At 38.5% G+C, this 12,513-nt stretch overlaps 1 protein-coding gene across 5 annotated transcripts in view; it reads left to right on the top strand.

The window, feature by feature from the left end:
* The first annotated feature begins 1,997 nt into the window (after positions 1-1,997).
* Positions 1,998-12,513, top strand: part of Fmn1 (formin 1) — a 399,662-nt gene continuing 389,146 nt past the window's right edge. For 2 of the 5 annotated variants that reach the window (XR_007343831.1, XM_015480854.2), the window contains exon 1: positions 2,445-2,677. The gene's annotated coding sequence lies outside the window, so the exon portion shown is untranslated. Of the gene's footprint in view, positions 2,058-2,417; positions 2,678-12,513 lie in introns of those variants that run through there. The other 3 variants (XM_048793077.1, XM_048793080.1, XM_015480855.2) reach the window with 3 other exon arrangements.

The raw sequence follows: 12,513 nt of genomic DNA, 5'->3' as shown, positions 1-12,513 counted from the left end.
CAGCCTCCTCTATTATGGGCTCCTGCAGTGCTTTATTTTGAAGCTGTCATGATGGACTGCCACACCATAGATACAAAGCAATAAGATCAAGTGACCATGAACCAAAATCTCTGAAACTATGAAGCAAAATAACCTTTTCTTCTTTTAAGGTATTTTGCTGCAGTGATGGAAAGCTGACTGACACACTATCTCCCTATTCTCTCCCCATCAAGCTTAGATCAAGTATAATATTTCTGGATTTGAGTAAAGGTCAGAACAGGATTTAGAAATTTCTTTGAAAGGTTGTTGAAATGATGCTAGAATAAGACTTTAGGTTATTATTACCCTCTTTTTCCTTTCTAGGACTAAGCGCTCATGACCATAGTATTATTTTGTTGGAATACTTTAAAGAGTTCCTACATCAATTAAAACCTAGTCTGGCCAAAGCTCTGGAAAAAAATTTACTTTCTTTAGTCAATATCAAATCACAGTTCCTTTCTGAGAGCAAATCTGACTTGACATTGCTCCCAACATATTTCAGAGGGAATGCTTCACTCTTGGAGGTGCTTCTGAGGTTGAAGTTTCAAGAATGAATGGCAGTGGGAACTGGATCCATTTAGGATAGTTTTTCAGAAAAAATAAAAAGCTTCAAAGAAATAAGAGTTATGTTAATGTCTCTTTTTTTTTTTCCTAATTGATGATAAGTTTTAAACAGATGTATTGACCTAATATGGCCTCTCATTTATGTGACCCAGAGAGACCCTTGGGAACCTCAGTTTCCTTATCTATAAGTGGAATTTGAGCAGGGTAGATGTAAAGATTTAAGGAGATATTGTATATAAAATGACTATCATCATTTAGCTAATGTTTCAATAAATAAGAATAAATCAGAGTTTCCACAAATTATTATTTCTAGATAAAAATTTGAAGGGAAAAATCAGTTTAAAATAACTTCTTACCTACCAACTTGCAAAAAGTTCCAAATCACACCAAATCTCAATGTCATTGGGGATCCAAATCCTCTTATGAAAGGCTTGCAGGTTTAAACTGTAATCATTAATGGTTAGACACTTATTTGGGGCAAAACATAGTGCCTTGGTTTCAAGGTCCCTACTGAATCACCAGCACAGAAATAGTGGTAACAAGATCTTTAATTCTGCAGTTTTCACCCAAGCAGACAAGCTCCCTTGTGAGGCCCAGGCCCCTTGACATCCGGACTAAGTCTTTCTTTTCCTGATGGCTAAAGGTCTTTGATCATTTTCTGGTAAGCCGATTTAGCTTTTAACTCACAGTAGTCAAACGAATTTACCCGCCACCCGGCAGTTATGACTAAATCACGGTTTGGAGCGGAGACAGGGAGGGTGGGCTGGAGATGGCTGGGGTGTGTGTGCGCGCGGGGCGGGGGGGTGTTGACATAAGGGTTTGTGTTTACGCGTGGATTCTATTTCTTCAGTTTTCCTCCTTTGTTAGTTTGAGCAGTTAGGATGGAGAATGGTTGGGCTGAGCGTGCCGGGGCAGAGGGCGCCGAGCAGACCGCTGGAGCCGCAGTCCTTGCCCCTCCGTGGAGGTGAGGGAACCTTTGAGACAGTGGGCGTTCCGGACCCCCATTACTTCGAACCATCCAGAGCCAGAGAATGGGCCCTGAGAGGCGCCCGCGAACGGGCAACTGGGCACATGGCGTCAGGATTGGTGGTTGCCCTGGCTTTTCACCTTAGACCTAACCTAACGACCACCGCCCCCAACCCAGCAGCCTGAACCTGGAGGTCCCCAGTGGCAGCTCCGAGCCCCCAGCCAGGCCTAGCGGCTCGGCTATTGATTGGACGCCTTCGCCTCCCGCCCCACCTTCCCATCCACCTCCCAGAACCGCTGCAAGTTTCTATTGGTTATGATCGCTGCCAATCAGTCCACTGCTCACCTCCCCCAAACAGCAAGTCCGGCGGGCGCGTGCTAGGGAGGCGGTGCCTCGGGTTAGGGGCGGGGCCTCGGCGCAGGACGGCGCAGCAGCCTCTTCCAGCTCTGGCTCTGGACTGGAGCTCAGCATCCTCGCTGCAGCCGCCTCGGCTATTACACCTGGTCAGGTAAAGAAAGCCAGTCTTCTTCCCGGCCGTCTGCCCCATCTCTTCTTCCCGACCAATGGCTCCACCTCCCCTGGCTGCAGATTTCTGTCAAATCGGTTATGCCCCATACATTATCTCCCTCTCCTGCGTTGGCTCTTCAGAGGTTCCCCAACCAAGCTACTCGGAAGTGCCTTGATAGGCACCCCCGGGGGTTACCCCAAAGCTCCTCCCTACAGAACTCCTGTCATTAATTCTCAGGTCTTAGTTTCTGACCCGCCAGTGCAGTCTCATTCTTGGCTTGGCAAAGGAAAGACGGAAGGGTTGGAGGGCTGGGGAGGGAAGGATGCAGTGCTTTATTTTGAAGCTGGAAGTGTTTAGCTTGGAGGTCGAGCACCGCAGTGGGATTGGATTGAGAACAAAATCGTTTAGTGATTATGATTGGCAATGATTAGAAGGATATCTGTTGCTGCTTTGTGCTCCTATTTATAGATTTTCGTCGTTTTCATCATCTTCTTCTTTATCGTCACCATCATCATCATCATCATCATCATCACCACCACCACGACCACAACCATCAACAGCTTCTCTCTTCCTCCATCAGAGCTCTTCAGGTTCTGTAAAGGCAGCCTCTGTTCAGGCATGTAAGTGCTGGACCCCCCCCCCCCCACCCGCCGCCTTTTCCCCCAAATAGCAAGCAAACCCTTATCTCCTGAGGCCACAGCCAAGCCCTCAGTGAACTCAAGGACATGTAGTTGGAGAAGAGTGAGAGTGGGGTGGCAGTGATTTTCCTTATCCCCAGTTGCAGTTGAAATTGCCAAAGGAAAAGCAGTATTTTAATCATTCACATTTTGTCTTGATGACTCTGGAGAGTTTGACATTGGCATTCACACACTCCTGATGGGCTGAATGCAGAGTCTTGGACCTATCTATAGACCTGTGCAATATGAGTATTTCAGTCATGGAGAGGTGAATGCCCAGACTCATACCATTGAGAGGTCCAGATCAAGCAGCAGAGCATCTAACTTTATCTCAGAGGGGCTCTAGTTACTACCGAAGCATGTTTATTGTCCATGTTTACATAGGTGGTATGTCTCATCATGTGCTATTCCACCTTGGGGGATCTGAGTTCCTGAGAGGGAGAATTAGGTTCGATTTCCCACACCAAATAGCAACTCATAGGCATATCACTGAGATTTGACAGTCATTACTCAGTTGTTTCCAGGGCTTACTGCAAGATCTCTTGGGTCTCAGACTTACTAACCCTCTTTCAGGAAGAAAACTATAAAGTTGAGGATTGCATAATAAATTAACTGTCACTGTGAAAGATGTTGCCTTAAGAGTATTCTGTGAATCCTAGGTCTCCTTGATCAGAGATATCTAAACATTATTCCCCTTTCAACTGTGTTACTATCTAGTGGCAGAACCAAAAAGTAAAATGTTTTTAGAGAGACTGCAGTAACTAAGAAGTAGTGGCATCACTGGGGGGATATGATGGACAATGGTCAAGAGGCAGTATATCATAATGGCTAAGCTCATAAACCTGTCAGACATAATTTGAAATTCTGGACCAGTAATTTACTAGCTAAGTGATTTTGGCTCTTGAGCTTTAGTTTCTCATCTCTAAAATGGGAATAATATTACCTGCCTCGTACAAGAAGTTGTGTGTACTAAAGAAAATAATGTAAGTAAAATGCTTAGTAATTACTGGCAAATAATAAGTGGAGAACTAATGTTAACTTCCATTAATGATATTAGCCAAAAGGGATAATAAAGACCTTAAAAGTGTGCATTCTTTCCTACTTAACTTTCCCCAACCCTTTTAGGTCTCAGAGATAATGCAAAGGGGAATGGTAGTCTTCAGATTCCTCATAGGACTACATCTTGCAAGGGTGACACTGACTGAAGTAACATGTGTTGGGACAGAAATTTCTCTTACCAGCACGAGTCCTTATCAAGGTCTCAGTTAAGATGCATTAAAGATGCAGCTTTAGAGACAATTTCTGGGCCTCTGGGCCTATCTTAGGCTGTAGCTTTCTCACTGGATGCTCAGTGCACTGATTTAGTTAATTGTGCTTTTTATGGAATCATTAGTGAATGCATTGGCTTCTGCCCAGAGGAAGCCAAAGTGCTTTTCTTCAAATGTTCCTGGGAATTAAAGAAACTCTTAACTTGCCAACGTGGAAGAACTTATATTTTACAGTATTTTTCTTTTCTAATATATTTCTCCTTATTCATATAGAAAACAGAAAGCAATCACTGAACATCTCTGTGGATCAATTCTCTCATTCTGAAAAGGCTATTAATAGTTCTATCCACTTGTGGAGGAGTATTTGAAATTTAGAGTATTTTTTTCAGTTATATTAGTTAAGATCCTTTCTGATATATGGGATAGAAACTCAGCAGAAAAAAAAATATTATTCAAAAATAAGCATTTTTGGTTTTCCTAACTGAATAAAAGCAGATTCAAATGTCTGAATTTCCAAGCTGGTCTACCTACAGTTGGGTTTTAAGATTCAGAAACTTTCAAAGTTTCTGTCTCTTTGTCTCTTGATATTTTGTTTCTTCTATCTAGCTTGTTCTTTTTTCTCTGTGTTGGCCTTATTCTTTTATATCATATACCCTGTTTTATCACCTTCATAAGCTCTAGATTCACATCCTTCTAGCTTTGTTACCCAAAGACAGCTCCTTTCTCCTCCACCTCCAAAGTGAAAAATCCCAGAAAAGAAATCTGATTGATGAGGCCATGGTCATGATTGTAATCTGTGTAGACTAAATGCTTTGACCAAGGGAATGGGGTTCAGTAGGTTCTATGATTTTCTGAGAGTGGGTTTCATATCCTGGTCTTCCTCCATATGCAGACATATAGTTGATAGCGCTATCCCCAAAGGAAGGGGAGTGAGAAGAGACTCTACTTTGATGTGATGATGCTAAACACCCTTGATAGAGGATGGAGAAGCCCACCTCTCTTAACACATATACCATGTCTCAAAGTCTAATCTTATGTTAAAGCTTTTGGCTTGTGCATGTCATTCCAAGCTGTAGTGTTTCAGATGACCTTAAAATTCTATGTGTGAAAATTCATCAGAGATATTTAATAACATGTAGTGATTCCACTGTTGGTAGTTGGATCATGTTTGGGGGTTACTCATAATCTGTTGTTGGGCCCTAACCCTTAATAACAGTCATTATTTTTAGAGGTACATAGTCTCTATTAAAAAACAAGCTTAATTCTCAGCAGGCCCCAACCTGCGTGTTGACAAAGTTACAGCTGTTAATCTGATTTGCTTGATCTTGCAAAGATGCTAAACCATGGGAATTGTGTTCTTGTACAGCAAATATAAGCTTGCACCAACAGGCTGGCCTTGTGAAGGAATTGACACATCCCTGAATTTGGCGCCTGTGTTAAAGTGCTGACAAAGCAGTTATTTGCATGCCCTGTAAAATAATTACCATGGTGGGAAGATGTAAAGAAAGCTTCAAATTTCCTAACCTTATCAACATGTAAAACAAAGATCTGGGGAATGAACATTTCTCTCTTATTTAGATTTTAGAGTCCTCTGGCTAAGAGTATAAAAATGTCCCAGAGTAGTTCAGATTTCTGTCCTTCTCTAGGCATTGAACATACACTGCCTTAGTGATGTGTGGGTGTTGGAAGGAGGGAGAGGGCTGGTCCTCTTTTGGGCCTCCTTATCCTACCACTTTCCTGAAATGACCAATACTTCTGAAATTCTCTACAGGAAGCAGGCTTCTAGTTAAGTTCTTCTTCTTCTTTTTAAACCTGTTTTTTTTTTTTAATAGCCTTACTGTAATCAAAACTGATTTCTTTTGTGTTCCTTCTTATTAAGACCATGCTTAGTTCTCTTTTCCAAAGTGTCATAGATGGTTATTAAAGATCAACACTCTCCAAATTAAACACTTTTTCTTTTGGTATTCCAAGTGACAAGATATTAGGAGAAATATTTTGAAGGTAGGCAGGATGCATCAGCATTTGTCTTGGCCGTCAGGATCTGGACATCAATTTAGAAGGAGCAGACACTGCTAAAAGGCTGACTGGGGAGGGGAGATAAAAGCAGAGCAACCATTATGTGGCTACTCTAAGGGCCTAGTACTCTCATATCTTCCCTAGGCTTTTCATGTCAGATAAGAGTGCTCTAAGCTCTGCATGCTCTTATGAAAGAAGCACCTTAGTAACCAGAAGACTGATACTTTTAAAATCCATCAAAGAGAGCAATGCTATTGTTAGCCCATGTTTGCTCCATTTTTACCACATAAGTTTTTATACATACTCATCCAGGTTCAGATGCTTTCTCTCATGAAATCCTTTGTGGAACATGGAAAGCAAAATACAGGTGTTTAAAAAAGAAAGAGAACCTGCCTCCCCAGTGGTCTACTCACTGTGGTAATTTTGGGGACCTGCAAAGTTCCCCAAACTTTGATATTTGCACAAATGAAGTTATATGGAATTGGTTGAATGAATCACATCATTCATGTGACTGAGTGAGAACCCTTCTGAAGAGGACACATGTGATCATAGTACTGTCTCATGTTCCCCAAGAGCTCCTCTTCAGAATCCCAAGAACTCTTTCCAGGGTCTCAGTTTCTCCAAGTGCTACAGAGCAGAGTTTCTGCTCTTTAATGTTATAAAATTGATGAGCTAGGAAGGAGAAAGTATTTTGGAATAATTGCTGTCATCGTGTTTAATGGTATTTCTCCTCTTCCCATTGAATTACAACTTGGCAAATATTATGTTTAAATGTGTTCAGTGCCCAGGAGGCAGTAAATAAAATCTTTGCCACTGTTTCCAAAGGGTGCCTTGCTGCTCTGAATCATTCACTAACTGGAAGCACATCCTTGTGATCTTAGCCTTGTGCATCCTAATAAAGCTGATTTCTCACCATTACACCACAGGGTCCGTGTAACTTGTTGATGTTCTCTAATCTGAGAAAATTGTCCTCAAATTCTATTCTAAGGGCAGCAGTGAGAATGAATTATATATCCCAGTTAAGCTCCTTCCTTAGGTTACTTATTCTGATCATAGCTCTTGTGCAATAGGCAAATGGTGCTCTGCTTCACCATAGATGAGGAAGTCAGGACTCAGAGAGGCTAATGTGCTCAGGGGTGTAGGTCTAAATGGAATATGGATAGTATTTACCTGATGGACTTGCATACTACTTTCTGTCTGTGCCCTAGTAAGCCACAGAGAACATTCCTGGCTTTAAATTTTATTTTTAAGCTTTCAAAGCAGGATAAACCATAAATATAATGCAGTATTGTGGGTGTGGATCTAGTGAAAAGCAGGGGTTGCTTTTATTTAAGCATTAAAATGGTCATCCTTTCCTCTTTTAGATGAAGGCATCCACTTTAGAAAATTTTCTAAGCCTAGCTTATATTTGGAAAGCTTTGCAAATAATTTTTTTAAAAGCCCACAGATTTGCAGAAAATGGAATTCATCTACAAAATTGGCATCAGTCCTGTTCTCATTTGCTAGTGTCCTTATATCCATTTATCTCTTTTCTTTTGTAGCATCATCAACATTTTACCTATAGAAAACAGGCAGGGCTTTTGTTCCCTCTCTTTTCTACCTATACAGCCGCCAAGTAAATATGATTAGAACACATCTCACATAACAGGGGGTATTGTCCTTGTGTTAAGGTCACTTTCTGATTTGCCTTAAGCTGGCCCTAATTTTAGGCTATAAAAACATAAGTTAATTTTTATGATTATTTGAAGAACTAAAATTCCAAAAAACTGCAGTGTCTTAAGGAAAACTAGCATATTGATTGTTTCTAGAAATAAACAACACTTTCTGAAACAGCAATATTTTGCATCTTACATCTTGGGTATAATTACTGTACCTAAATTATTCTCTATGTAGGTGACAAGATTTTTTTTCTCATACATGGAGAATATTGAGGGGGGAGACAAAAGTGATTTGCCCAAGGTCACACACATTCAGCTAAGAATAGATCCAGGTCACCCGACTCCCTGGGCTTTGTTCATTACATCACTCAACTTGTCTTCAGGAAGTAATATCCCTGATGACTACAAAAAACAAAGAGTCAACTCCCAGACTCAGCTTTTGGGGCTTGGCTTTTATTTTTTTGGGGGGGGGCGATTTTTTTTCATCTTTGGTTGTAATCATAACATATCCATAGCTGCCAATTTGTATCACCATTTGTTAAATTCAAGAGCTTAATTAACATAATTTGTTAAGAATAACAAAATTTTAAAATCAAGAGCAAATGACAAACTGGAGAGCCAGTAAAGACTCTAAAATGGCTGTGAAGGGAACCACTGCCCAAACTGCATCTGAGAAGGAGGAGGGGTTAGGGTAGATATTTATAAAGGAAGCAGGGCCTGTGAGCTCTCTTCTCTAGGGTCCTCAAGCCTCCCTCCCTCCTTTTCTGATAACCCTGGGGAGATCATTCATATTTCATATTTCTTTAAGACTTTGCTTATCCATAAATCTCTCTTTTTTAAATATCCTTCCAGAAATTCCTTATGTTGTTCTAGAAATTTAGGATTTGAGAAAATCTAGAAATATCCATGACTATTTCTCTTTTTTTCCTTGTCACACAGCTCTCCTGATGCAATAAGTATCAATTCTGATACTTGTCTTATGGGGGGGGAGTTTTCAAGCAAAAGGAGGGAATAAGAAGAAATAAGAATAAATAGATTAACATCTCTGATCATTACTTTCCTTTAGAAATACAACAATTTGGGGGTTTTGTCTTGTTCACATCCATTTTCCTTTCTCTAGGAATGACTTCAGTCTGCAGGCCTGGAGTCCCCTGCATGACCCTGTCCCTGATCAAGACTAGTTAAACCAGGAATAGAGAGTTGATCCAACCTGGGCCACATCGCTTCTCTTTCCCAAGTTAGTGTTTTGGGTTGGAGGATTACAGTGACTAGGAGTCACTGGAGTTAAGTCATAGGGAGGGAGGTGCAGCAGGGGTGGCCTGTGAACCTGCTGCAGAGGCCCTGGAGGCTCTACTTCCTGTTCCTCCTACTCTTGGCTTTCTACTCTTATTTCATAAAATTTTCCACAAATTTCATAAAATTAAATATGTCTGCTTTTTTTTAAGGTTTCCAAAACCAATTTTAGTTGCTTGCAATCAGAATTTAAGAATAGTCTCCAAAGCTGCAAAGGCAGAAAACTATGGTAAAGGGGAAACTGAAACTCAAGATAGGTGAAGGGATAGTAAGATAATGTCTAGCTATTTACGATGTGTTCATCTAATGTTTTAAAGTGACAGTTGTATGAATTATATTTGATCCTAGAACAAATTTTGGCATTTTTTTAAAGGAACTGTTTTTAACTACCTTGTAAAGTAAAACTGTTGACCACAGATAATAGTTGGATGATACACAAGAATTTCCAAAAGTTTTATTGGTGCATTATACATAATAGTGGGATTCATTGTTGTATATTCACATAGCATAAATTAGTAAATTTAATTTCCTAGCCCCTATTTTCTCCTTCTCTACCTCCCTCCCTCTGGGTTCTGAGTCTGACTTATCTCACTTAGCATGATGTTTTCCAGATCTATTCATTTATCAGCAATGACATAATTTCATTCTTCTTTATGGCTCAGTAAAACTCTACTGTATATATACCACATTTTCTTTATCTAGTCATCTGTTGATAGGTACCTAGCCTGATTCCATAACCTGGTTTTTGTGTATTGTGCTATAAATATTGGTATGCATGTATAACTACAGTATGTTAATTTTAGTTATTTTGGACCAAGGATGTATAACTACAGTATGTTAATTTTAGTTATTTTTGACCAAGGATAACTGGGTCATATGGTGGTTCCATTCCTAATCTTTTGAGGAATCTCCATATTGCTTTACAAAGTAGGTGTACTAATTTGCAGTCCCACCAACAATATATAACTGTACCATTTTCTCCATAGCTTTGTCAGTATTTATTGTTATTTGTATTCTTGATGATTGCCATTCTGATTGGAGTGAAATTAAATTTCAGTGTACTTTTTATTTGATACACAGGAGCTTTAAGGATAAAACTGTTGCATTTGAGAGCTTACTGAAGAGGTTGAGTGCTTTGCTCAGGATGATGTGTCAGGAAACAAGTTGGCTGGTGGTATTTAAAGGGCAATTAGTCAGAAGACAATATGGATTTACTCATTGCAGTTTTGAAAGTAAGAACAAACACCACTGGAAAGAAATTAATAAAAAATACATTTTGGCTCAAAATAAGGGAAAAGCTTTTACATTTAGAGGTGTCTGAAATGCCACGAAGCCTTCCTTTTGGGATGGGTAACTCTTTGCTATAGAAGAATTTAAGGCAAGATGGGATGGCCATTCATGAGGGTTGCAATGAAAGAAAGTTCAGCTTTGGGAGAGAGATGGGATGGGTAATGTCTGAGTTTTCTTTAAACAAAGAACTCGATCATTTTTCCCTGTGAATATCACTAACTCCTAGACTGGAAATGCCAACCCACATTTTAATAGAGAGCAGTAATAGAGTTAAAGTACTTCACAAATAATTTTATGAAAAGTTTCTTCTTTCATTTATAAAAACACAGCATACAAACTTTCTTTGAGAGAAGACATTTCCCAAAAGTAAATGAAACAAAAATATATTTTCTATTCTCTAAACTGGAATTTACAGTGACTAAAATTATCACAGCTAGTGGGTCACCGAAATTGAAAATACCTTCTGTAATTTTAATGTAATAATTCAGAACTCAGCAGATTCTTTGAATTAGTCTAAGAAATAAATCAAAATACCAGGTTTTCTTTTTTATTATTGATAATTTATCTTGTATTGTCTGGAAAGCCTATAATACATTTTATCAAACCTAAATAATTATTGATTATAATTTTATACAGTTACACAAATACAAATTACATTTGTATAATTGCATAAAGAAAAATGCTAAGAAAAATTCTGCTGTGGAAACAAAGTATACATCTTAAAATTAATTAAATGCCATATATACATAAATACACTTTAAACATTTATATAGTTAGTATCATTATGTGATGCACTGTACCTCGCTTTTTAAAAATGTGACAATATGTCCTGGAGAGCTTTCCATATCTGCATATGTTGCCACCTCATTCTTTTTATTATTTGTTCTTTTTAGATAAGCATATCAGCAGAGTATTTTGACATACAATACATACATGGAGTATATATTATTCTAATTAGTATACCATTTTTGTGGTTGTACATGATGTGGAGTTTCACTGTGATGTATTCATATATGAACATAGGAAAGTTATGTTCTATTTATTCTACTATCTTTCCTATTCTCCCTCCATTCCCTTCATTCCCCTTTGTCTAATCCTTCGAACTTCTGTACTTCTCCCACCCATTCACATATCTCAAAGAACATTCGGCCTTTGGGTTTTGGGTATTGGCTTATTTACTTTTAGTTTACAACTCCATCCATTTACCAGCGAATGTCATGAAGTCATTCTTTTTGTGGCTTATTAATATTACATTGTGTATATATTATATACCACATTTTCTTTATTCATTCATCTGTTGAAGGGCATCTAGATTGATTCTATAGCTTATCTGTTGTGAATTGAGCTGCTGTAAACATTGATGTGGCTGCATCATTGTAATATGCTGATTTTTAACTCCTTTAGATATGTACTGAGGATTGGTATAATTAGGTCAAATGGTGGTTTCACTCCTAGTTTTTTGAGGAATCTTCTACTGCTTTTCAGAGTTGTTGCCCCAATTTGCAGTCCCACCAGCAGTGCAAAATACCATACCAACTTTTCTCCCAAACTATTTCCCCCAAAACAAAAAAGTTGCTATGGTACCTTTTGCCAAACCTAAACAGGTAGCTCAGCTATTTCATCAACCAAACATCAGGTAGAAGCTAGGTTTAACATCTATGTCATTGCTGTGTATTTCAGATTATTATTCCTATCTAGGTATAGATTATTCCAATTTGTCATTTATGACAGCAAGCAAGTATTGACATTCAATAATAATAATGTCTTAAACAGGAAGGGACAAGGAAAGCCACTGAGGTTGAAAATCCTTGTCTTCAAGACTCCAACAGACATAGTCTAGCATCATGAAGCTTTTTCATAATCTCTTAGTCTTAATGTAAAAACCCTAAAAAGTATAAACATATATGTGACTATTCATTAGCTGTATTTTTAAGTGGATTGGTTTATAAAGAGCAAAAGAACCCAATCTTTTCTGCCTGGCAAATGGTATTCTTAAAGTGATTTTAAAGATACCATTTGCAGCATAAGCAAAAAAAAAAATACTCTATTGTTTTTAGGTGTAATTAAAAGAAACAATCATAAATGTGAAATAGAGATGTGAAATCATTTTAAAGAAATAACTTCTTTGCAATAAAAAAGAAAAAATATATCAAGAATAAAATAACAATGATCTGTATTTCTGGTAGGAAGAATTAGCTACATCCTCAAATAATTTTACCTCATTTCAAGACATATTATTTCTTTAACAAAAATT

Source organism: Marmota marmota, unplaced genomic scaffold (genome assembly GCF_001458135.2).
Source record: "Marmota marmota marmota unplaced genomic scaffold, marMar, whole genome shotgun sequence".
NCBI lineage: Eukaryota > Metazoa > Chordata > Mammalia > Rodentia > Sciuridae > Marmota > Marmota marmota.
The sequence above is the reverse complement of the archived record's forward strand: the minus strand, read 5'-3'. Positions and strand labels throughout refer to the sequence as shown.